Source organism: Phyllostomus hastatus, unplaced genomic scaffold (genome assembly GCF_019186645.2).
Source record: "Phyllostomus hastatus isolate PE091 unplaced genomic scaffold, TTU_PhHast_1.1 phas_contig_137, whole genome shotgun sequence".
Classification (NCBI taxonomy): Eukaryota; Metazoa; Chordata; class Mammalia; order Chiroptera; family Phyllostomidae; genus Phyllostomus; species Phyllostomus hastatus.
The window spans coordinates 12,881,063-12,908,390 of record NW_025333583.1 but is presented as its reverse complement, the minus strand read 5'-3'; the positions used below and the strand labels follow the sequence as shown (position 1 = coordinate 12,908,390).

At 40.6% G+C, this 27,328-nt stretch overlaps 1 long non-coding RNA gene across 1 annotated transcript; it reads right to left on the bottom strand.

Moving 5' to 3' along the window:
* Positions 1 to 2,552: 2,552 nt before the first annotated feature.
* LOC123829453 lies at positions 2,553 to 24,124 on the bottom strand. The gene is made up of 5 exons (XR_006787606.1): positions 23,819 to 24,124; positions 13,834 to 13,878; positions 6,865 to 7,060; positions 6,258 to 6,379; positions 2,553 to 2,987 (listed from the first exon to the last, which is right to left on the bottom strand). It is a non-coding gene; the product is annotated as an uncharacterized LOC123829453 (long non-coding RNA).
* Between the last annotated feature and the right edge of the window lie 3,204 nt (positions 24,125 to 27,328).

The window sequence follows — 27,328 nt, the reverse complement described above, 5'->3', positions numbered from 1 at the left end:
CAAATACACATCTTGGTAACCGACAAATACTTTGAGAGGAAATGTTGATGAATGTTTTCTTTTAAAACCAGTTCCCTTTAAGAAACTAGAATTATGTTTTATGTGTAAGTATATCACAAAAACTCAACAGAAAAAAAAATCTTCTCCCAGAGACGATTTGATCTTTCCTGTGCAAGAAGAGGACTGGAGCGTGATCTCTATCCCTGCTTTGCCATCCCCGAGTTGTGCTCCGGGGATACGATGGTGTCTGAACTCACATGGGCACCCTTCCTACCTCCAGCCCAGCCCATTACTACTAGAATATCCAAAGCATCAGTAGAGTGTGCTGTCTTTTGCAATTCAAATTGAATGGACTTGAACCTTATCCCATAGACGATGGGCGTTCAGTATCCCTCATCATTTTCTCAGAATTTTGGAAGAGGAAATAAGGAGAGGGTAGGGATGGTGTGTGCTTTTGCTGGTCAACTCTGGCTCTGAACTGCTGCTTTAAAATTTGTTATGAATGAGGCTGGCCTCCCCAGGAGCTGTGTCTGTATTCTACCATGTCACTGCTGAGACAGAATATAGAACTTCCTCCTTGGTTTCCCCCTAAAACGTCATTCACACTAGCCATGTGAATGTTTAGACTTCTTAATTAAAGCTTTAGAGATAACAAGGAAATGTGTGTAGTCAGCCTCATGGTGCCTCTTCTTCAAAGCTTCCCCAAATGTTTCTGTTGCCCTCACTCTGTGCAGAGCAGTTACGCTCTCCACCCTCGCAGAGCCAAGACACATCAATGCGGCAGCCTAAACAAAGGGCTGTATGCTCCTGCCCATTCCTTGTAGCAGTAGCACCTAGAGGCACTGAAATTCCAGACTTTGCTCTACTCTGGCCATGCCCCCAGCCCTGTGCTATCAGATGCTTTAGGGAAGGGAACATAATTGATTGATTTGTATTGCTGCATTTTGTTACTCCCCATAGGAGCCAAGTTAGTTATACATTTGGGTTTTAAATAACTATTTGCTTTTTTCCCATTATATAGTCCTCAGAATTACAGTTTTTTATTTTTTCTGCCACAGGGTCACAGGCAAAGCCCTCTCCACACAGGCTGGCTTGTGAACCACCTATGGGTTGCCCATACTTACAATCTCAAAATGCAAACTCCCATTAATGATGGCAAGATATTGTAATGAAGGAAAAGAAAGAAACTTAGGATTCCTTGAGTATCTACTCTGTGTCCAGCATGGTAGATCTGTGTTCACAACAAGGAGAAAAATAAGTATTAGTGTTTCCAGTGTTACAGATTAGTGGGCTGAGATCCTTCCTAATCTGTATTCTAAGAGAAATAACTTGCATACAATCACGTGGTTACTGGGGGCAGGGCCGGGGTCTACACACAGATCTTCAAGATTATGTGCCTTTCATACACCCCAGCGCTGGGAGAAAAAGACATGAAACTGTACAGCAGTCCCCCCCTATTCACGGGGAATACATTCTCAGAACCCCTGTGGATGCCTGAAACCATGGACAGTGCTGAGCCCTATGTGTACTCTTTTTTCTCATACATACATAATGATGAGCAAGTTTAATTTGTAAATTAAGCACAGTAAGAGATTAACAACAACAATAATCAAATAGAAAAATTGTAACAATGTACCGTAATGAAAATTACGTGAATGTGGGCATTTGTTTCAGGCTAACCCCTGCTGAAGTCTTCATGGAGGCTCCGTGCTTTCTGATGCCATGCACTGCCATCAGTTTGAATGCATTTTTTGGTTGATGTTTTCCAGCCATAAATTGAATGCCTTTCCATCTTAACTAAGTCCTTACCACACACTGTGGCTGTCACTTCTGCAGTTGGAGGTGCAACAGGAAACTGGCATAAATTTCTTTATACTTATGTACAATTCCATGGATAGAAGATTTTACTACTAATTTTAGCAACCTTGGCATACAATTTTTTTTATTAAGTTGAGAACTTTACCTTTTCACTTAAAGGTAGCACTTTGTGGCTTCTCTTTGGCATACCCAAATTTCCATTGTCATTAGTTGTTTTTTTTTTTTTAATTGATTTTGGAGAAAAAGAGAAAGGGAGAATGAAAAGAAGGGAGAGAGAAAGAGAGAGAGAGAAGCATTCATTTTGTTGTTCCACTTAGTCATGCATTCATTGGCTGATTCTTGTACATGCCCTGACTGGAGATCGAACCCACAACCTTGGCATCCTGGGACAACATTCTAGCCAACTGAGCTATCCAGCCAGGGCCCAGCATCATTAGTCTTGTGCTTTGGGACCATTATTAAGTAAAAGATGGATGGCTTGAACACAAGCACTGTGGCACTGCGACATTTGAGCCGATAACTGAATCGGCCCCTAAGTGCCTAATGGGTGGATAGCAGACATAGCATGGATATGCTGGCCAGAGGGAGGATGCGTGTCCTGGGCGGGGCAGAGCAAGATTTCATCATGCTACTCAGAAAGGCACACACTTTCAAGCTTATGAATTATTTATTGAATTGTTTATTTCTGGAATTTTCCATTTCATATTTCCAGATCTCAGTTGACCGTGGGTAACTCAAAGGACGGCAGACAAAACCACAGATGGGGGGAGCTACTAAATTTTCCAGTATTTCACCCCCAACCCTAGGGAACTCTGTTTCTGTGGCTTTCTCAAACGGCCTCTCATGTTCTCCCAGCAGGTGTTTCGGTCTCACGGTGAACCGCCCAGGAGGGAAGAGCCTGATGAGTCCCAAGGAGCCCTTCCCTATCCCAGGCTGGAGCAGATCCAGGCCTCTGTTTCAGGGGTCAGTCAGCAAGTCCGGAGAGAAGAGAGAAACCTAAACTGGGTTGGTAAATTCCATGTTGAGATACCTGGAAAACTAAATTTTAGGACTGGTGACAGGTTTGGAGGAGGTGAGAGGGGGTCATTTGCTTGGAGACGAGAGGTGTGATGTGGTGGTAAATGTGGGCACACGTCCATCTGTCCATACGTGATCCGGATCTCCCCATTCTGGTGGAAACCAATTAAAAAAGAATGGAGAAAATTTAGCATCGTCTCTGGCCTACTGTGTGTGTGTGTGTGTGTGTGTGTGTGTGTGTGTGTGTGTGTTGGACAAAATAGGTATAACATGAAAATGGTGTAAAAGGTCCATTTTAAATGTACAATTCCATAGCTTTATGTATATTCACATTGTTGTACAGTCATCACCACTGTCTATCCAGGACTTTCTCATCATCCCAAACTGGAATTCCATACCCATTAAATAGTGACTCACTATTCCTCCCACCTTTCAGCCCCAGTAACCACCACTATGCCACCATGCTACTTTCTTTATTATTATTATTATTATTATTATTATTATTTAAACATTTCTTGAGAGAGAGAGAGAGAGAGAGACATTAATTTGTTGTCCCACTCAGTGTACTCATTGGTACTTGTACATGCCCTGACTGGGGGGTTGAACCTGCAACCTTAGTATATCAGGATGACACTCTAACCAACTGAACTACTTGGCCAAGGCGTTTCCTCTATGCTACTTTCTGTCTCTATGAATTAGACTATTCCAGGTACCTCGTGTATGTGGAATCATACAATATTTGTCTTTTGATGTTAGACTTGTTTCACTTAGCATTATGTCTCCAATGTTTGCCCTGCTGTTTTTTCTTTTGTTTGTTTTTATCCTCACCTGAGGATATTTTTTCATTGCTTTTTAGAGAGAGAAACATTGTTTTTTCAGGCCCTGTACATGCCTGGACCAGGGATTATATGCACAGGGACCGGTGCTGGAACCCACGACCTAGCTATGTTAGCTATGTGCCCTGACCAGGATTCGAACCAGCAATCTTTTGGTAATGGGACAAAACCCCACCCAACTGAGCCATACAGGCCAGGGATGCCCTACTGTTTTGCTTAAGCTACTCAGTGTAGCCTCTCTTTGCTGCCTCTGGACAGTGGCAACAACTCCTCTAGCATGAAAAAGCCCAGTGTGGGCTGAGACAGAAAAACTTGATAAACACACAGATTCACCAAGTAAGAACAATGTTTGTTTTCACAAACAGATCAACAAAATTGAAAGTGACAGAAGGAAAGCTTTATATATGCATTTTGGTTACATATATGGTAACATTTTAACACTAGGAATGAGCATTAAACTTCAATTTCTGTTCTAGTGGAGATTTACCGAGCCCCTACTGTATTAGAGATACCAAGAGAATGAGTTAAAGATCCTGTCCTCAATGAATACAGTGTGAAAACTGTATTTCTTAGGCCCATTCTCAGCTATTATTATGAACAGCACTCTGAAATATCCTATATATGATAACTGAAGGGTTAAAAATAAAGGTTTTCCTGGTGCCTTCAATGAATATTATTCCCAGGGAAGAAAGTTATGCCTATTAAAGGGGAAGAACTGTGATTTAATATAACAGAAAGTATATTAACAGTGCATTTCTAGAAAAATAATGCTAAGAACCCAGTCAACAAAATAAGCCAGATTGCTGTAAAAAGTTAAAACATCGTATTTCACTATTCTAAGACACACACTTTTTTCCTCCTTTTAGATTTATAAAATTGGAATGCATTTTACACTCTAAAGCTGGGTAAATAAATAAAATAACATATAAAGTATCATTATTCCTTCCTTGTGGTTGTTTGTCTCTTTTTAGAGGAGGGTTTTTTTGTGTCTCTGTGTGTCTATGCTTTGTGTCTAAGAACCTGGGTAGGAGTCTCCAATGTGCTAGTGTTAATGATTGTATGAACCTAGAATTTAAATGGTGAAATTCTGACCTTTGTTTTTGTCCCTTGTTCAGACCATCCCTGAAGAGTGCAGGCACCGAAGCAGCAACAGTGTCTGAGAATGGGGATGTGTAACCCAAGCCTTCTCTGCAGAGGCCTGCAACAGACCCGCCTGCGTTTGCATCTTGCCTGGCTGTGTGAGCTGGGACAGGCTGCTTGTGCCTTTCCATGGCTCAGTTTCCTCAAGGGGTGAATAATGGTATCTACCTCACAGAGTGATGGGAATTGGGTGATTCTGATACAAGTAAAGCACTTACAGTAATGCCGGGCACACACTGAATACCATGAACTGCGACCTGTTACCACGGAGCCTCACTTCCTTAGTGATCTCTCCAGGCCCGTGTTTAATGATGTCCTTTATTTGGGACAACTCCCAAAACTGTATCTTCAGCATGGGTCTTTCCCCTGAACTTTAGATGTCTGTACTCAATTATTTACTCCACTAGACTATCTCATGTTAGCTCAAAATCAATGGCTCTACAGAACAACTCTCAATTTCTTGACCATCAAATTATTTCTCCTCCAGTTTTCCTGATCTCCATAGATGGCCCCCGATCATCCTTAAATCACCCCGTTGGTCTCTCACACCCCATATCCAAGCTATTGGCAAAGTCTGTCAGTTCTACTTTCAAAATATGTCTGGATTTGACCATTTCTCATTACCTGCCCTGCACTCAACAAGGGCTCAAACTATCAACTCTTTCTTGAACTGGAGGAGCTTCCTACCAATTCCTTAGCTTCCTTCCATTTTGCTTCCTAAATTATTTTATCCAGAGCAGCCTCTTGAAATTGTGACCCACTGACATGTTCCTCCTGTGCTCAAGACCCCGCGATCATTCTCCATCCCTTTCAGAGTAAAGCTTAAGACCCAGCCCAACCCATTACGTAAGGCCTGACGTGGCCCCACACTACCCCTTACATCGCCTCTTTGCTTCACTCTTCTCCAGCCACTCTGATGTCTTCAAAAGGCTGATGTACCATCCTGCTCTTGCTAGTGTGTCTTTCCACAAATACCAGGAGGGCTGGACCCTTCCTTCTCTTCAGGTCTCTTATCAATTCAGCCCTCCTTCCCTGACCATAATGTGGAAACAGCATCCATTTCCCTCCTGATGGTACACTCTGTTTCTTACTTCACTTTACTTTTCTGCCTTGCTTATCACCCCTTGATAGATCTATTTATTTGTCTTCCTCCTTCAGATGAGGGACATTTTGTTCAGGCTGTATCTCTAGGGCCTAGAACAGTATCCTGGTGCACAAGGGGGGCTTGGTGAACATTGAATAAATGAATAAAATAACTAATGTGTCACTTTCTAAGGATGACTTTGTTGGAATCCTCATTTGAGTGACTGGGCTTCCCATTGCAAATGGATTTGCATTTCTTTTATGGGTCTCAAACATTTAAAGATTGGGCTAAAAGAGGCTTGCTTTTTTTCCCCACCTATCATATTTTCCTCCTGAGATTTGGATACTGTTTCTCTTACTCACTTGTTCAGAGCCAATCAATGTCACCCTTTAGTCTGCCGAAGTGGTTGCTGAGTGATGATGAAGCATTTCATCCCTCCGGGAGCTTCAAGTACCGCCTCTGTAGCATGTACAGTTGCTGCTGGCTATGAGTGAAAATCAGAAAAATCTCCTACTAGGGAGCATAGACAAGGAACATTCACACTCTGGGTCAGCTCAGAGGGCCTTTCAAGTCTCCCCTTCAATACTCGTGCTGATTTTTAGTGCTCATGAAAGCAAGGTACCCCAGAGAGTTAGCTGTAGTCTAATGCACTAAAGGATCCCCACAGAGTTTCAACCACAACCCTGCAGAGAGAGATCTAGGTCTCTCTGGTGACAAAGCTCATCATACACTTTTATAACTTAATTTCTAATAAAATGTTATTTGAATCAAGAGAAAAATCCCTGGTGGGTTTTCTTGTTAGAGCGGGAGCAGTGAAGAAATCAACCTTTTCTCAGTAAGGTGACTTTTCATTGAGGAGAACCAACATAATAACTGCCTAGCAATGTGGTGGCCTTGGTCTGCTTGGGCTATGATGACACAACGATACCATAGACTGGGTGGTATAAACAAGAGAACTGCAATTCTCACCGTTCTGGAGGCTGGGTAGTCCAAGATCAAGGAGCTCCCATATTCAGTTCCCGGAGAAAGTCTGATTCCTGGCCTGTGGGCAGAGAGCCGCCTACTGCTCGTGTACTGACGGGGCCTCTCCTTGGTGCATGCACGTGCAGAGAGAGGAAGGAGGGCTGTCTTCTTCTTGCCTCTCATCTCGTCATGAGGGTCCCACCTTCATGAACAAATCTAAACCTAAATTCTTATGTCCCAAAGTCCCTCCTTCCGAATACATCACATGAGGCACCAGGGCTTCAATATAGTAATTTTTGGGACTCGGGGACACACGGACATTCAGCCCTTAACAGTGGTTAGGAGCTTTGAGGTCAGAGTGACGTGGCTTCAAACTCAGTTAAGGTAATTACTGAGTACATTTAGGCCAGTTACTCAACTTTAAAAAAAAAAGCCTCGTTTTTTTAAAAAACTATAAAATGGACAGTCAGCTACCTCACTGAAGTCCTATTGGTAAAGTACTTAGCAAATCATCTCCATAGAGCAAATTTTTTAGATGGTAGCTGTCATTTTTATCTTCTAAATGCCTCCCTTTACCTTATGTAATCACTAAAAATATTCTGGAAGGTATTCTACTTATAATGAAATATGGCATAATTTTATTTCTGATTTATAATGTATTAAAATATAAAATGTATTATCCCCTAAATGGAAAATGGCTCTATAGGTTCCTAAGCTCTTACTGTAAGATGCTAATTTTCACATTTAGGAATTTATCAAATATTATTTTATAAATTAAAAAAACATAAAGTATTAGATTGTAAAAATTCTCCTGTGTACTTACACATAAATACTATAGCTTATTTTTAATCTAATATGAAAGTAGAAAGAGAACATTTTCAGACAAGTACAAATACAAACTGCCATGTACAATGTGCACTTTGTTGCCCAAATTTTTGAGGGAAAAATAAGGATGCACATTATACATGGGGGTAATGATTACGTACCATGGGTATAGTAGGGGGTATAATAGTCCTGTGTATAATGCACACAAAAATGTGGGTGCACATTATACACAGCAAAATATGGTGTATTTTTACTTATATGAAAATCCACCTTAGTTCTAGGCATATAAAAGATGTTTAACAAATGGTAACTTCCCCTCGCCCTAATATCTATGTAAACTTTAGCATAACCTAAATTGTATCTAGAAGTCCATGACAAAAATGTTAACATTTTAATTTTTGGATATTAGTTTAGATTTTTAATATTATCATTTTGCTCTGCTGCCTGACCTCTCCAATTTCTAGTGCAGACAGAAAGGGATGGGTACCTATATTCTATTACCCAGGGTGGCCCTCGAAGCTGTTAATCATTGTTATGTCACTCTTCTGCTGTAATGTTCACTGTCTGCTGCGATTCAGTTACTGATTAATTGAGCCAGTATTTATTAAGTGTCTGCTGTGTATTGGGCACTGTCCTAGGTGGGGGCCTATAGATGTGAATAAGACAGATAAGGTCTATCCCTTGAAGAAGGTTAAATTCCAATGCAAAATGACAGAAAATAAACAAGCAAACAAACAACCAAAACAATTTCAGATTTTCAAAAGTGCTAGAAAATGCCGACAAATAATCCATGCAGGGTGGTATATATTGCTTTACATTGCTGGTCCAGAGTTGGGGGTTGTCTAGAGAGGGTGTTCTCTGAGCAAAAGCCTGAAATTTGCATTGAGCAACCAGCCAGGTAAAAGAGCCAAGAAAGGACAGTGTGTGGAGAGGGAGGAGAAAACCCAAGACCCCAAGACAGATAAGAGTTGAGCATGTTCAGAGACCAGTGAGCAGACCAGTATGGCTGGGCGCATGCTGAATAAACCAGTCTGGAAGGAGACGGGGGAAGTAGGCAGGCACCAGGTTGTCTCATGTTATGTAGTCCAAAGGAGAATGTTCAGATCTTATTTGACATTCAATCAGTAACCAAAGAAGATTTTAAGGAGGAGAATGACATAATTTTACTACATATTAAAACAATAAACTTGGCGATTGTGTGCTTAATCTGCTGCAGAGGGGGACAAAAATTTAGGAGTCTAGGTTGGTGGCTATTTCCATAATTCAGGCTAGAGGGAATGGGGTTTAGATGAAGGTGGTGGTAGTAGAGACGAAGGGAAGGGGAGGAATCATAAACTCTTAGATAGTCAACTTGAACAAGCGAAAACAAATTGGTGGGGGTGAGGGGAAGCTTAGTATAGATTTTGACAAGATGAAGCATTATCAAGAGTACTATTTTTGATATGTTAAACTTGATATGTTTATACTATACAAGTAGAAATGTCAAATACACTGTTGGATATGGGTCAAAGCTAATGCCATTTAGGGGCTAATGGCATCTGGGTGAAATATAAATTCTCTAGGTTAGGAGAAAGCACAGCCTCCAACATTGACAGGCCTTATTTATAAGAAGAAACCAGCAAAAAGAAAAACAGAGATTGTGAGAAGTAGGAGAAAAACCAAAGAATGTGTAATTGAATTAATAACCATGATTCCTAGCGAGACCTGGTCAAGTGCTGCTTTAATTGCCTTAAACTATTTTACTTCTTTAAATTTTAAGAGCTAGGTGCCATTATTATAGAATTTTACAGGCAGGGAAACTGAGGCACAATGAATGAACTATTTTGTCGAACTTCACACAGCTCATAAGTGGCAGATCTTGGACTCAATCTAATTCCAAAGGACATATTCTTAACTAGAACTCAACACTGCTCTCTAATTTGCAATGGAAAAGGAGCTTTTTCATCCCCTTTAAAAAATGTGTCAAATTTCACTGAGAAACAAAATAAGATGACAGGATAGCATTCATTGTATTTGTCACATGAAGATAGGTCGTTTCAGTGGAGATAGCTTTTTCAGGGTAATGATGGTAATAGAAGACAGAGAGATGGGGGTTATCAAGTACGCAGGAAGAAGGAAGTGGAAACCACAGCCTTAGATGACTCTTGTGCACAGATTACAGAGCAGAACAAAGAAATGGTGTTATAGTAAGAGAGGGATTAATTTGGGACTCAAGAGAAGTGTGTTAGGTCATCCAGGAAGCAGACTTTAAAGTGAAGATAGAAGTACAAGATATTTATTGAGATGATGACTTTGAAACATAATGGAGCAGGAACAGGAGTAGGCAGGTGATTCAGTAATTCCCACTTCCAGGTAGTTACCTAAAATAATTGAAATAAGGATCTCCATGAGATATTTGCACTTCTATGTTCATTGCATCATTTTTATAGTATAAAAGATGTGGTAACAACCTAAATGTCCATCTAGAGATGAGTGGATAAAGGAAATGTGGTATATCCATAAAATAGAATATTATTCAGCCTTAAAGAAGGTAATCCTGCCGCATGGGATAACACAGATAAACTTTGAGGACATTACGCTAAGCAAAATAAGCCAGTCACAGAAGGACAAGTACTTCATGACAAATATTCCACTCACATGAATATTATAAAATAGTCAAACTCATAGCAGCAGGGAGTAGAGTGCTGGTTACCAGGCTCTGGAGCAAGGGGGGATAGTGAGTTGTTAGTCAAAGGGGATCAAGGTTGGTGCTGCAAGATAAATACATTCTGGAGATCTGTACAGAATAATAGCTAAAGTCAACAATGCTGTATTGTACAGTTAAAACTCTGTCAAGAGAGTAGATCTGATGTTACCACAGGTTTTAAAAATGTGTTTAAAAAAATCTGGGTTCTCTTGAGCAAAAAAAGTGAAGGCTTCTAAATCAGGGTTTCTCAGTTCGAGACCACCTCAGTTTACATGGCCTAGCATACATGCTCTAAGAATCAGAATCTGAAACACAGCTCACCCAGCAACTTAACTCTGCCCCATCTCAAAAGTTAGGCCTGCTTACATAATTAAATACTCATTTGATGATCTTTGTGAATATTTAATTTTATCTAAGGAGTTCAAAACACTTGGTAAGTAAGTAAATGCCATTAACCTTTTCTGGTTGCTTACTGCATCCGTGAAATGGTGATATCAAGATGCGCATGAAAATCTGCAGTTGGAAGACACCAGAGCAAATTACATAAGAGTTCACTGAGTTAAGCTATATTTTAAGAAGTCTAGAAAGCCTTTATGGTACTGAAATGATGATAAGGCACTCAGCGAACACGAGTCAACAGTATTGAGAAATGAACTCTGTGCAGAACACTGGTCTTCTTGCCTGCTAGGTCGGACACAGGGTCAGTTGCATAGGTTGCAAAAACATTTTGGGGGATTTGTGTTGTGTTTGTTTTTACTGGGGCTGAAAGACTAAATTCCATGGATTGACTGATGTTATGAAACATACACACACACACACAAATTTAAAAACCCACACAGATTACCAATACAAGATTTTTCTATGCTATATCAAAGTGTATATGTGTGTGTGTATTTAAGTCAACAGAGCACCTGTGAAACAATAATATATTCTCTCTCAGAGCGAATGGGCTTCTCATTAGAAGGAGAATAATTCCTGAGACATCACTTGTTGGAAGGTTCTTAGTGAAAATTATTCTAGCAATCTGAGGCAGCATTAAAGCAATAATATAGCAAGCATACAAAAATATTCACAGCTACTCTCTGTTCCCTGGGAATTTAGATGGGTAATCCCATATGGTTAAAGTACTTGTTATGCATGATGGAGAATGATTCCAAAACAATACAAATCACCAAGGAATAGTAAGAGGGAGTTAAAAATGAAGGGAACCTTGCTTTTCTGGTGAACACGAGAGCTGCCCGCAGTTTCAGCCAGTGGTTACCAGTACTATATCCTCTTCACACAATCTTAGATGCTATTTTTGTTCAAGAACCTGGCTATGGAAAATTTTAGTTTATTCAACCGCTTGTCTCATCACAATAATGATCTCAGTACAGGCCACTGACTTCTTACTCTCTGGCGCTACAGATTGTTCAGCTGCTGCAAGATGTTCTGTAAGGGAATTAAGCGGAGTAGTTCTAGTGGGAAAAGAGCAAGGATGACAATCTCTTGAGTGTCACGGTTGCAGGTACAAAGTTGCTGTTCCATGCCCCTTAGAGAAAAAGGACATTGCACGTAGCAGGAAGAGCAGCACGCTCTTACTACCTTGTGTTTGTGAAGGAATTTCCTTCTGGGGAGTGAGGGGGCTGGGCATCATGTCCCTCTCTAAGCAGCACTGTGACTGCTTCATTTTCATGAGGACCCTGAAAGGGAAGATGAAAGAGTTCTCAGACTCATAAACCAGGAACTATAACTTTGAGAGCAAAACTGATTTTGTGTGCTCAGGAAATGGGATGAAATGCATGCCACAAACTCTTCTCTTTGTGAAAGGTAAACTTCTCCTGGCTGAAGAGAACAGCAATAATTATTCAAAATTCCTGAAGTAGGCCAACCATTTGTCCAGAGGGCAAAGAAATCCTGCTTGACTGGCTTCCACTCGAAACCAGTGTCAAGTTCCCGACCTTATGAACTCCCCAGAACAATATTAGATGGAAACGGAGGAGCTGTTCCCCTTAACTTGCGTTCTCAATCCCTCTCTCTCTCTCTCTCTCTCTCTCACTCTCTCTCTCAAACTAGAGCAGAGCAGGCAATGCGGTTATGTTTATATTGGCACTCACAGACTATCTCTTGGATGGAATTGTTATATTTTATTATGGACATTAATCCCTTATAGACTGGATTTTTTTTGTTCCCCTTTTTTAAAATGGTAGTGTTCATTAAGGGAAATCTTTCTTTCTTTACAGGGGGTGGTGCTGGTGGATGAACATGTACATTACTACAGCTGCACTCTAATAGTTTACTTTTAAGAGGACACCATTGTGTTCTTGGTGATCTACTCCCTTTTCTCTCTAAGTGTTTTCTGAGTGGAGAAAAGTGAGGGATGAGACGTTACTGTCTCAAGCAGTGGCTCTTAAAATGCAGGATTCTTTTTTTAATAGGAGAAAATTCAAGTTGAATACATGTGCATAGTAATTCCCATAGGCATGATAATTCTATGAAAACTGCAAAGAGAGTGAGGCAGCATTGGGCATACAAGGTGTTTTGGGACAGAGGAGAAAGGGGAGGAGGGTGGGGCATTAGATGTCAGAATTCAGAATGGGCTGATTTAGAAGTAGTTGCGAACACAGAACACTCTGGGCAGGGAAATCCTGGCTAGGTGACTCAGAAACGATGAGACACAGTGCACCTTCAGGGGTATCTGCCTGAAGCCCTCTTATTATCATACTTAATTCAAATTAGGCTAAGGTGGCATCTCTAGTGCTTCCTGAAGTAGGCTTCTGTGTTTAAATCTCTTGGGCAGGAAAAGGGGAGGAGGGTCAATGGTTGTGGCATGTCACAGATTTCCTTGAAAATTTGATAATAACTAGGAAGGTACACTGGACAGAAAAAGAGCATTTATATGCTCACAAAAAATATTGCATAGGATCTTAGGAATTTCAGAACCCCCTGACGTGTGCAATGGTCCCTCCCCTGAAAGTTATTGAATATTAGATAAGTCCTATATAGTGAAAGGCGGACATGTTGACCTCTACCAAGGTTCGGAAGACTTTGCATGCCCCACTATCCCTCAGCCGATGGCGGAAGTCTAGGTTTTCCTAGTCAGACCCATTGCTCTGAACTCTGCTATCAAGAAATACAGGCTGGTCATCAGTAGCAATGACTGAATTCTTCATAAGTGTTGATTATGAGGCAAATGCTCTACCCTATCCTCCTAAAAGCTGAGTTCTTAAAACTTTAACCACAAACAATTCATTGCAACTCACGTGGAGCACTCAGGAATTCACTTATGAGAAAGACGCACGTGATTTCAAAACTGGCTCTAGCTCGGCGGTTTTGCAGTTGCCTATATGAAATGATTAGTCAATTTTAGCTTTGATCTTAGGAAACACATAGCCACGACTTGATACATTCTTCATAATAAGCAGCTTGGATAATACTCCCACTCCTGAATTCAAAGATTAAAAGTATCTGGAGAAAGAACTAACCTCTCTCTTCTTGAGACATTTCCTCCAGGGCAGGCCAAAGGTATACTGGGAAAAACGAAGAGAAAAAGCTTATCATTTTTCTACCCGTAGTATTCTGAGCTGTCAGTTCAGCAGCTTGCACAAGAACTAAACCTACTTTAAAGAGAGAGAGAGAAAGAGCTTGAAAGTGTTGTACTATTAGCTATTCTGATTCTAGTCCATGCCAGGAAGCAAAGGTTCTTATTATACCATGTTCTATTTTTGATCTAATCCATATCAACAGCCTGAAGTCTCAGCATGGTAATGCTGGGGAAATTCTTTGATGATAATTGGAAACTGCACTGCCGTGCCCCCTAAGTTATACAATCTGACTGTCACTGGGGTGTCATTTGGGCTATGAAGAGCCGGGAATAAGGAGAGTGGGCATCTGAAGTCAATGAGGAGGCCCCAGGAGCAAGTCAGAGCCACTTGTGGAAGTCCTCCCATTGGTTCGGTCGAAGGTGTGCTTCCCCACCCGGATATTTTGGAGACTCAGTTTACCACCACGCAGACACCCAGACAGCACCCACGTTTCCCCTCGAGGAGACAACACAGTATGGGAGGGAAAGTCACACTCCACGGCAGTAATTGCAAACAGTTAACCATAGTACTGGGTGTTAAAACCTGGCACCTTCTTGTCGTGATAAAGATTGTAGCAAGAACAGGAAATGGCACAGCACAAATCCGTTTTCATGATAATGATCTCATGAATGTAAAGGGCATAGGAAATGGAACAAATGTAACCCATTCCACTACCACCTTCAAACGGTAACCTCCTTGTCCTAGTCACATGCCCTACTTAGGGTCCAAGCGCAAAGGAAATCGAAAGGCTGACTGTGACACCGGGGAACAAACAGCCCCCACTCATTTGTGTGCGTATGGGTGCTTGCACGCATGTGTCTTCTTCCCTCCTCTGACCTCTGTTGCACCAGAGAATTCCTTCCAGCTAATTCCCTGAATTTGACCTGAATTAAGCAGGTCAGACACAGGAGGAACAAAGAAACCTAAAAACCAAGAAGTCTCCTGGGAATATGCACTCTCCTTGCCACCCCTTATCAGGATGAGGAAACCCTGACCTTACCCTAAATAGAAGCAGTAAACAAAGAAGATGACTGAATGTCTTTCTTCCTTCTAACCCTCAGAGCTTCTCAGCTTCTTGGGGAAAATGAAGCTTCTGTCTCATGGTGTGTTCTCTCTCCCCTATCTAAAGAGGTTGCAACTTGATTAGGGCTCATGTAAAAATACAAAGGTCCCAGCAACACAAGGAAGCCAGGACAGGAGGTCAGTCAGGCCAAGCCGGAGTGGGGCTGCCGTCCATTCCTCTTGGACCTGGTCGTGTTTTACGGGAGGATCTGTTTCCCCTGGAAAGCTCTGTAAGCAACACTATGTGAAATTCATAACACATCTTCTCACCCCAGGATGACTACTTCAGATATGAGGGGGAGTCGTGAGGAGCAATGGCTGAGTTTGCCAAATAAATACGAGAGAAAAAGCCAGATTGCCTGGAGTAATGTGCCCACACCCCACAGCAACCAAATGTCACCCACTCTGCTCAGCTGGCTAGTGACTCTTCATGAGGCATCCAAGTAGCTGCACTGTATACTTCCTTCCCCTGGGGGTTCATGCAGGCCTGAATACACTTTACATTTCAGGCACCCTGGGTGCCTGTCCCTTCCAGATGATATTCCAGTTACAAAATGGTCCTGGCTGCTTCATGAGAAATGCAGTAACGTTCCTTGCCCTGGTTATATGCCTCCTGCTAAGTGATGTTGGGAGACTCCCAGGCGATTTCACATCTTAAGATAGCAGTTGGTGGCCTCCTTATCAGATGCCATGCAAAAGGTTTTCTGTGGGGCGCACCCGATTCCCAAGTATCCTAGCTCGATCCTCAAGGCAAATGATATTGAAATGATATTTCCAAAGAAAAGAAGGAAGCCATAAAATCAAAGTAGGCAATGAGCACCGAAAAATAATCATTTGAGAGCAATTCTACGTGAGAAAAAGAATCTCCTGGAAAACTGGCTAAGTCGTTTCTAACCTCTAGTGCCCTCCTAGGTTTTCACTGGTTGTGTATGACTGTGATGAATCCCAATAAGGGCTTGTTCTATTTCTTTTAAAACAAACTCTTTTAAAAAGTAATACGATTGGGATAACTACAACCTTGGCTTAATTATTAACTATATCTTCATTCTCCTCTTTTTAAAAATGTTTTTTATTCTGTCTTTCTCATTTCCCAATGAGTGCTTAGGCATATACATGCCTTTATGGCACAACCATTTCCTTCCATTCTCTCACTCTTCTACCAGAGACACTGTGGTGGGCTGAAAGGAGAAATACAATGGGAGAGAGACAGACGGGGAGGTGGTCTCCCCAGCCATGGGGCCTGGCGGTGAACCCTTGCCCTCAGAGCCTCAGTTCTCTCATCTGTAAAGGGAAAAGGTTGGTCTATTTGATACAGGCCAACCTTTTGTTCTAAAATCTAAGTTCTAGTTCCCTCTAGTTCTAAAAATCTAAGAGGTATTGGGTTTCTACAAAATCCAAACCTGTGACATAGATATCACCCGTATTTGTTGCCGATGTTTTTCTATGGATTTTTGATGGACGTATTGAAAGGGTTTCTTTTAGGAGGGCATTATCTTCTCTGTTCATGAGTGTTAAAGCTCCAGGTCTCCTATTTCTTGCCTGGAGTCCTTTATCTCTACAGATGAGAGGTACAGTTGCTATCTTAAGATGTGTTCAATGTCAATTTGTTTGTTCAGTGTCTATTTCTAAGGAATAAACACGTAAGAATAGGGAATGAAGTTATGGAGTGAGTTTCATGGAAAGTCTGCAAAGCACACAATGGACCCATAGGAAGGAAGGAGGAGGAAGGGATTTTAGTTAGGACACTGCATGTAAAAATCTCCAACGTAAGGGAATTGTATTTTTAGTAACTACAACTGACTAAAGGAGGAAATAAGTTTTTACACCTGAAGTTCTAAGCTGTATTTGTGAAGGGGACTTTTAACTGCTCTTAAGCAATTGTATACCAGTTGTTTTTTTTTTTTTTTTAATAAACCAGTCTCTGGACATATAGTTAGGAATAAAGTGTTAGAAATACTTTTCCAGTGCAGAAGCATGAGCCGGAAACAACTTTTCCAATATGTATAATGCTGTCTATAGATAATCCTGAAATACCTCTAAGCAGAGCTGCCGCTGGCAGGGCTGCCATGGTCCCTGTCACCTCCTCTGCTCCAGCACTCTCTTGGGTAACAAGGGTCTACTTCAAAGGCTTTCGCACTGTGGACGCAGAGATAAGAGCTGTCTCAGGCTTGCGCAGACAGTGAGTACTGACCACAGCGAGATGCCATTTCCCATCTCAGAAGTGGTAGCAACTGAAAAGGGAACTTTCTTTGATCTTATCCAGGGACTTCATGCCATTTTAAGTGACTCCACTTCGCAACCTGTTTCCCAATTCCACAGTCATCTCGGTTGGCTGTTTATGTGAACACTTGAGGTTACTTACTTGAAATTATTTCCCATCTAGAAAAATTAACCAGGGATTCAAAACACTCACTTTGTGGTGTGCAAAGGATGCAGAGGCTGTTTCATGGACAAAGACAAAAGGGTAACGAGATGTCTCCATTAGCAGCTTGTGACTAGCATGCCTCTCTGTGAATCGAGTGATATCTTCTAATGAGACTTGAGACTTGTGGTTTTATCCTAACTTGGGCTTTAGGGCTTGTATGTCTTTGGCTGAGCTAATAAACTGGTGATCAAGCAGATGTGACTTAGCTATCAAAGGTTAGGAAGACTATGGAAAAAAATTCAATGGAACACTACAAACTGTAACGTTACTACTGAGAATATCTTGACCCTTACAAAAAAGAACATGGAAAAACAGTTGACCCAAAGATTGTATTTTCACTGCCCCACTTGCCAACATGAAGAATCCTATTGCCAAGCATCTGGGAATCCTATCTATTCTTTAGAAAGATAGGAGACAGAATTGATGTGAAGTGCAGTGGCGATTAGGGAGCTGCAGACAAATGGGGAAAGGTTAACACTTGCCATCTTAACTTTGGATCTATGCACCTGATCACAGGTCAACATAGGTTTTATTTACGAGCCATGAAAAATATGTTTAAGGGCAAGCTTGACGCTTCTGTCAATGCACTTGAGCTATGGTGAGAAGCCTAATGTGTTTGCTACAGGGCAGTCTCTACACTTGGGATAATCCGATAAAGAAAGGTCAGTTAAACACACAGGATCATATGTAACATATCTCTAAACTCATTTTAGACAGGGAAAAGAGTGCAGTGGTCAAGCTGGAAATCTCTGAAAACAGCCTAAGGGCTCCATTTGCCTTTTCGAAAACGGAGAAAGGCTTTATGAATAAAGTGGATTTTGAGCTGAGTGTTGAAAAATGTTTAGAAATGAATGTAGATAAGAGTGTGCCTAGCCCTGGCTGGTGTGGCTCAGTGGATTGAGCACCAGCCTATGAACCAAAGGGTCGCCAGTTCAGTTCCCAGTCAGGGCACATGCCTGGGTTGCGGGCCAGGTCCCCAGTAGGGGGTATGTGAGAGGCAACCACACACTGATGTTTCACTCCCTCTCTCCCTCCCTTCCCCTGTCCCTAGAAATAAATAAATAAAATCTTCTTTTTTTTTCAAAGGTGTACCTAATGTCCAGGTCACAGCAAAGCAGGTAGGAAAATAGAGCAATAGTCAGGCAGGTATAACAATGGGAATGTTGCTAGATGACCTCAAAACCCAATTCAGGTGCTTAAGGGATTTTCAGCAAAGAATTATGTGATCCTAGCGATGGAAACCAGTTAGTAGCATTTAGATGAATATATCTGCAGCAAAAAGGATCTTGAATATAAATGGTGAGCCAAGATACAGTAGCTTATACCAAAGATAATCAAAACCCAGGTGAGAAATACGACTATAACCATATAAAATAGCAAAATATGACATGCATGATAAACTCAGACATTGTTCAGGATGGAGTTCACGGGGGCCTGACATGGCTGAATATTCTGGGGACAGAAAAGACCGCTGCTGTGGGTCAGAGGCTGGCTCTGTCAATAGTTAACAGAATGAGGTGTTCTTCCCCCTCTTCCTCTTCTCCCCTACGCCTTTGCTCATGGATTTCATCCTAATTTAAATAAGTAATGTATGACATACACAACTGAATTATATGAGATCTAATCCTATAGTTCTCTGACTCAAGAGGAACTTCCATTTCTTGTAACGCTTATGTTTATTACTTAAAATGTTGAGAGGGATACGTAGGGAGAGTGCCAAATGATAATGTTTAACAATTATTCCATATTTTCAAAGTTGAGTACTATGCAAGGGGCTTTCCATGTTTTCCTATATGTTGAATTATTGTTCTCTATAGATATTCTAGTTCACATCTTTCTGTTTTAAATTAAAAAAAAACTTTACTGCACATTATATATGATATTGTTCATCAATGTGATTGTCTGAAAGTATGAATGATTTGAGACAAAAACTAGCATGAAATGGCCACAGGAGAAAGAAAAACTATGGAATTTGAGGATTTGCTAGACAAATTTGACCTTAACCTACACTGGCAGTTATCAAGATAGCAATTTTATTTAAAAAGGAAAAGAAGAGGATTCAGAAAAGAAAGAGCCTCATGATGTCAGAACTAGAAAGTTGTATAAACCTGCATGGTTGGATTTTAGAAATGCTAGAGCAGACAAGTTAATATTTTGAATCACTTTCTGCAATTCTTAGGCATCATTGCAATAATTTTAATCTATGAGTTTCCATGGAGGTGGTGAGTAAATTTTTATATGATGGGAATCCTGAGCAATATTAGCATAGATGCAAGTTAATCTTGTTACACTCATATTTCTGTATATGACTGGAAAAGCCTTTATCTTAAGGAATCTTGGTTAGAAGATTCATGAGTTATAAAGGAATCATATTTTGAGTCCACAAACACATATAGAATACACAGATATGTAGGTCATGGTGCACATTCCCAAAAAGCATTCAAAAGTTCAAAAAGCATCCCCCAAAGTTCAAAGCCTTGAAGCATTTTTTTCCATAATGCTTCACATTAACATTGAAACGACTAGTTGCTCCAGAAGAGATATGCTAAAGTGTCAATTACTCTATGTTCTCCAGCTCTTTTTTTGGGGGGGGAGGGGTGTGGGGGCTCTTTCAATGTAATACATGGGATTAGAAAAAATAGTAACTCCAAGTCACATTAAACAAGTAAGAAATGTTTGCTGTCTTTCAAATTAAATAACAGAATCACAGTTGCCAAGCACTGCCAGATATTGCAGGTAAAAAAGACATATACTAAATATATCAATTTCTGCCCAATATTACGTTTTGAACGATCTTTTAAGTAATAGAGCAAACTAAATTGGAGTTTCTAAAATTGCTAATATAATCCTACAATAAAAGGCAAAACCAAAAAAATCATCTATCCTAGGTGTATGATACCCTGGTATTGTATTACTATTTGTACAGCAGGCTTTATATGCTGCCCATTTAACAGAATAGATAAAATGGTAATAGGTATAAGCAGGAAATTACCCTCAGGAAAGACTGCAGATGGTTAGGTGTTTAACAAACGCCACACAGTGTATTACAATCAACAGAACAAACAACAAGGGAACTTTGTAGTTATTTCTCATAATATCAAATCATATATTGTATTGAAAGTTATAGGGCATATTTATAACATTCAATGTAATGTGGTTAAAAATAAAAATATGAAAACCAGTGTAACCCAGTCAAACGCTGAACTCAGGATACTCCGAACTCTGAATGGCACCTGAAACAGGAATGCCCATCTCAAAAACCACTGAAAAGCCGCCCAAGCATTACTAAAGGTTAGCAGCCAGGTGTAAAGTCCTTTCCTCAAGTTTTTCTTTCCTATAATGCATTTCACTACCGTTTCAATGATATTTCCCACAGTGCTTTCAAATTTAATTGAGCTTAAATATACCATATGTAAGCACAGAATTCATGACTTGGAAATGTAGAAAAGCAGAAGTTCACGAATTGTAGAGAGAATAGAATATCACTTGGCATTTGGATAAAAGTGTTTTTCCTCAGTGTACTTTCACACCCATTACCTTGTTTTATTTTAACAACATTCCTATGGTATGGGTAAATTTGGCCTTTAGAATTATTCACATTTAGAATTAGAATTTAGAATTATTTCACTGTAGAGAATGAGGCTGCTACCTGCCCAGGGAGGGAAATACGGGATTTGTATTCAGACCACAACTCTACTACCTTGATGTTCTCTCTCTATGCTGGCTGCCTGCCTTTTAAAAAGAGAAGCAGGATGAACATCAATAAAAAGTTGGAAATGACCCTAATGACATAAAAAGTTGGAAATGACAGAAGAAATTATTTTAAAGAGATAGACAGGTGGCTTGCCAGTTGAAGATCATGCAGTTTTATGAGTCTTTGGGTTGGTGTGGTCAGCATTTGTGATCCAACCTCTTATGCTTTGGAGAAATAACATTTTCTCTTCTGGTATTAGTTTATATATGTTACATCCTCAAAGAGTATTCTTTACCACTTTAAGCTTCTCAAAAAGAAGCTTAAAATATCTGAATTTTAATGGATCATGATAGAAATTCCTTCTGGCCACGATCCTCACTCTTTTTCCCTGAAATCACCATTGTCACCATTTCCAACCTGGTGATGTATAACATTTGACAAAGTGAAGTGACTATTTATAATATCTATGCCCTCCTTAGAAATACTGTCTACATATGCCATGCCCTCTGTGTGGCTGTGTCCTGTGAATTTACATCATCTTAAGAAGTGATGGTCTGTATGCTCGTTAAGACAGAGACTATTGAGAAAGAGTGATACTAAGAAACATTGCTAATTTTAGCTTTTATTTCTCTAGAGAAATAAAAAAATTGTTCAATAAAAAATTATTCAATCCAAATAAATTAATGAAGCAATGTGTATACACCAATTTTTAAGAGATGTGCTATATTTATTTTCGTAGGGGCCTGTAAGTTCCTCTCGTGAGAACTACACTCAAATTTCAACTTGCAACACTTTCTATTGTTTGCGTCTAAAATGTCAATATGTTGTTTGAAATTCTAAAAATCATTGCTGCTTACATTGTGAAAACACATACACACATAAAGCAAAAACAGAACTCCATCAGTGGTTACTGGCGTTTCCTAAATTATGAAAGTCATCAGCCAGGTTAAAACTAAGCTAAAGCAGGAAGACTGTGAACTTTAGAGTCCAGCTTCTAAACCTTTCAAAACTGCTTCACACAGCAAGATTTTAAGTACCGTGGGGGTTAGGAGGGATGACATTTTAGATTTCCGTCACCCCTCCACCCTCATCTATTACCATCTGGACAAATACTAGGTGCCCTACAAACGTCTGCCTGTTTTAAACAAACGCTTCTCTCATCTACCTCTTCCTCGCCCTCTTAGTGATTTATTTGTATCAAACCACAGAGATGGGAAGTTATTTCAATGTTTGTCAATTAACACATTTGACAATTACACATCGAGTTTAATAGGGGAGGCGGGCGCTGGAACTGGCTGATAGGAATAAGTGATTAACTCTGAAATAATGAAAGGCTGCAGCATTAGCAGCAGTCGTCAGTTTTATGCTTGCGAGGAAATGATGAGTGGGAAATTGGTGACACCTGACGAAAAATCAATGCTCCTGGAAGGTGATATAATAGCTTTAAGTTGGAAAAAAAATAAGTACAGGGGAAATCAAAGCTGACACGGTAAAACTGCACAGAGAGAAGTAGGTAGAATAATGACAATGTCAAGCAACTAATGGAGCTAACGAGGCATAATGTGATGGGTAAAGAGCCCACGTCTTCTGAAACAACTAGTTAATTTAGCTGACTGATTTGCCGACTCACCTTTCCTACTTTCTCTCTCGGGGACATCCTGGCGGTCCCCTTATGTTAGAATTTGCATCATTTCTCAGAAAATTCTCAAAATAATACTTAATATAAGAAGGATGTCCTTGCAAAGAGGAAAGGAATGCTCAAATTAAGGCCTTTAACTTATTTATGAAAGTCAGGATTATCTAACTTCAAAACAAATCCCAAAGTTGTTTCTCTGTATATGACAAGATAAAGGAAAGAGACATGAAAATAAAATGTACAGCTCTATTTTTTTCTGGCTCCAAGAGCAAAATACATTAAAATGCAATAATTGGCACTTTGTGAAGAGAAGAAAACTTAACATTTGATGTAAAAAGTCTGCACCTGTGCTGTATTTTCTTATGTGAAATTGCTCCTGCACTCCTGTTTTGGTTGCAAGGAGATTGGTCACTTCTTTCATTTCAGTAGTAGGGGACGGGGATAGAGGTGCTAAAAGAAAATAGGAATTGAAAGGGATTGTTTGGACCCTCTTCAGCAAACTCCTTAACATTGCAGTAGTTACTGTTTTCAAGATAGCAGTGAGCACACTTCTCTGCAGGCTGATTTAACTTGGCTAAATGATAGGCATCTCTTTTGGTGAGTTAAGGGTCTCAAACAATAAGAGATGTTTTATCTTGGTTAAGCTGATCATTTGTCCTACTTAAGCAAGTAATGCAAATTTCCTTGCAAAGCTGTGTGCTCATTAGCTCATAATTAGGGTAATAAACCTGGAATCACCAAACAGATCAGTGAAAACATCATATGCTGTATGTGAGAGGAAGTTCAGCCTACCCTGCAGGAACCATTAGACAGTTTGCGGGAATTTATTCAAATTCTGAAGGCAACCCTACAGGTACTTATCATAAATTCAACCCGAGGAAGAAGAGGAGGCACTAAAGGCTGGGGGGTTATGAAGACACTTTAATAGTCCATGTGAAAAGCAAAACTTTAAAATGTATTTCTTAATATAAAGAATCCTTGTAACTCTAAAACACGTTTATGAATTATCTCTAAGTGGTTGTTTCACACAAATTTTCCTGCGTGGACATTTTTGCAAGTAAGCACTTACTATGCTGCTGGGGCAAACCAGGGCCCTGGAGGTGCTGAGAAACTGGTCAGGACTCACACAGAGTCAGAATGTCACGTCCCGAAGACAGCCCAGCAGAACACTCTACAAAGCACCAAGTCTACACTCCACCCTAGTGTACAGAATTCCGCAGTAGATGGATAACTTGGCTGTTCCAGCGACAAGAAAGAACTTCAAGGACACGAGAAATCAAGCAATTCTGCTTTCTATTTCTTTTAAAATAAAAATGTTAATTCCACACAACTGACTTGTAGACTTCCAGTACACCGTTTACTCTGCTTTGTTTGCAAATTGTTTACAAACAGGTCCCCTCCTCCCTCAGAGCTGATACCAGTCCAAATCACGCTACGTACATGCGAAGTATTTTCTGTTTACTTCTGAGCTCCACCCGACTTGTTCGTTTTCCTTATTACTCAAGATTTAGAAAAAGCTGATTCACATCAGTACCGCACCACGTAGATTCACTGAAACTAACTTCGAGATTATAGGGCAGGCGTCTCTTCCCCATGGAAGAACGTGGAATTGTTCTCCAAGTCCTTGTGTCTGTCCCAATCTGTGTAACACTTAAATTAACATCTGAGTTTCTCTATTCTTTACATTCCCACTGAGAATATGTTTCTCTCTGTGTGGAAAGTGGTATATTGAGACTCTCATTTTTTCCCAGGCTAAGCAGAGGAGACAAGATAGACTCTGCAGTGATTTATTCACTCCAGACAAACTGTCACCATGAAAGCGGAAACCCATACTCAATGATCTGTTCGAGCCTTGTTAGGACTTTCAGCTAAGATGAAACTATTAGAAATTTAGATAATTATAGATATGTGTCCTCTATTTCAAAATATGATGAAAAGCTAAATAAATCAAATATGACATCTATTTATCTTTTGTGCTTATTAAGGTGAGCTTCTGAAGACAAGACCCCTGTGGAATCTTCCTGAATGCTAACAGGTGAACAGGAAGAGACTGATGATGTAACATATTAGCCAAAAGACCAAATATGCAGGTGGGCTCACATGTATTTTTATTTTGGATTTAACTCCTCAAAGTTCTGTAGCCGTCTAGCTGCAAGTAATATGTTTAGAATGATGTATGTAGGTACGACAACTAAATCCAGTCATTGTTCATGAATCATGTTGAAACTCAAATTCTTCTCCAGCAGGTACATTTTAAAAGACTAATTTAAATGTGTCTTTGCTCCCCTCCCTTTCATTGAATTATCAGTGCCATACATAACCATTATCCATCCCTATATGTGGTGTTTGGCATGCATTTACGTTTTACCAATATTTTCACTTTGTTTCTTAGCTTTTGGGTGAAGTCAGAAACTGCTATCAAATGTAGTATGTTCATCCATGGCCTAGGAGTCTCCCAGATCCAAACTCTCTCTATTTAATTTCATAACCATCAGTGTTTCAGACCAACAGAAAGATCCTGCCATTCAGAAAAAGAGAGGAGGAAGGAAGGGAGGAAGGAAGGAAGGGAGGGAGGGAGGGAGGGAGGGAGGAAGGAAGGAAGGGGGGAGGGAGGGAAGAGAGAAAGAACCAAAAACAACTGCAAGCAGAATGTCTCCCCCCAGCATGCCCAGAGGAACCATTCAGTGGTAAGGGAAGGGGAGTTGGGAGGGCAAAAAAAAAAAATGTTTTCCAAAGCTAATATAATGGAAGAAAGGAACTACCTTTAAATATCTTTAAATATTAAAGGCTAACTCATACACAGAACAGAAAAAAAAAGTGTAAAGGTGATGGAAATGCATTAGACTTTGTGTAGGTTGCTAAGGGAAAATAAATAAAAGGAAACTAGGAAGAAAGACAAGGACTAACGGAGAAAATACCAAGGCACTGTGAAGCTTCAAACTTCAGGACTTCATTTTACCAGCCTCCAGGGGAGACCATCCTGCTCCTTGGCTCCTGCCTCCCACACTCGGCGACACATCCCTGAATTCCAAGGCCACGGCTCTGTCCGTTCTCCTCTTATTCCCATGTTGCCGAGACAAAATGAGGGGCTATCCTGAAAGGAGACCCCCTATCCCCAAACACCCAACCCCACCTCCAGTGTTCTTCCCCATAGATAGCTTCCCAGTGATTAATGTGTGCCTTAAAAAGGGAAAACATGTGTGTTCTTTTTTTCTAAATTTAGATGTTTCCTATGTATTGTGAGAACTTGGACTATGAAGTGAAGAATATTCTAGACTTGTTACAGACCCAATCAATGACTCCTTTGGCTGCCTTTTCACTGTTAATCAAGAAAGAAAACACTAAACACATGGAATCTTTTTAGTTTAGTAAACCAAAACTAGTTACGTATGAAATGTTCGTCCTTAGATCTCTGCCCCAGTTCTGTCCTCTCTCCTCCTTCTGGGGTCTCAGCTAGAAAACTCTCTGCCCTCTCCTCTCTCATTTGCATTTTCCTCAAGTCCTAGCAGTGTGCTGCTTCCTTCAGGGGACTTTGCATTTTAACCCTTGCATCCAGTTCCGCATTGTGAAGCCTTGTCCCTAAGATATTTCAGTTATTGCATCATGTTGACTTAAGAAAAGGGCTCAGAGAGTAAACTTCCTTCCCTGAGATCCAAATAGAGGAAGTGGTAGTGGAGGGTGATTTTTGCTCTCATCCCCACGTTCTCTTTTGCATTGGAGGCAGTGCAAGAGGCTGCTCCCAGGGCCGCTGCTGCATACTCATTCGCAGAAGGTGTAAATCACAATGGACCTCGGGGCTGGTTTGAAATTATTCTGCTCAGAACTGAGACAGGGAACTCCTGATGAACCAGCAGGGTTTCATTCTGCTTCTAAACCCAGCCTTCCCTCTCTTCCTTTTACTTTTTAATTAAAAACATTTTTTATCTTCGTCCAAGGACATTTTTTCATTGCTTTTAGAGAGAGAGGGAGAAAGAGAGAGAGACACACACACATCGATGTCAGAGACACATTGACTGGCTGCCTCCCCTATGCTCCCTCACCAGGGATTGAATCAGCCGCCGGGGCACGTGCCCTGTCGAGGTACTGTGGCACTTTTGGTCCATGGGAAGATGTTCCAACTGACTGAGCCAAACTGGCCAGGGCTACCTCTCTTTCTTTTAAAATTTTATTGAATTTATTGGGGTGAGATTGGTTACCAAAATTATACAGGCTTCAGGTGTACAGTTCTATAACACATCATCTGTATACTGTATCGTGCACTCACCACTTAAAGTCAAGTCTCCTTCTGTTACCATTTATTTCCCTTTGCCCTCTTCAGCCGCCCCCACCCCCGGCCTCTTTGCTTCCTGTTCTGGTGCCCATGGTCACTCAGATTCTGAAGTAGCTGGGAAAGATACTACCGATGTCTTACAAGGCTGGTGACACATAGGTCATGAACTAGTGCAAAGGACAGAAATTATCTTTCTCCTCTGGGCCCATTCAGAAAAAAACTGCGTACAGGCCACTTAAAAAATTCAATATGAGAATAGTTCACTTGGTCTTCATGACAGCAGGCATATTCACTCAATTTAGATTCCTT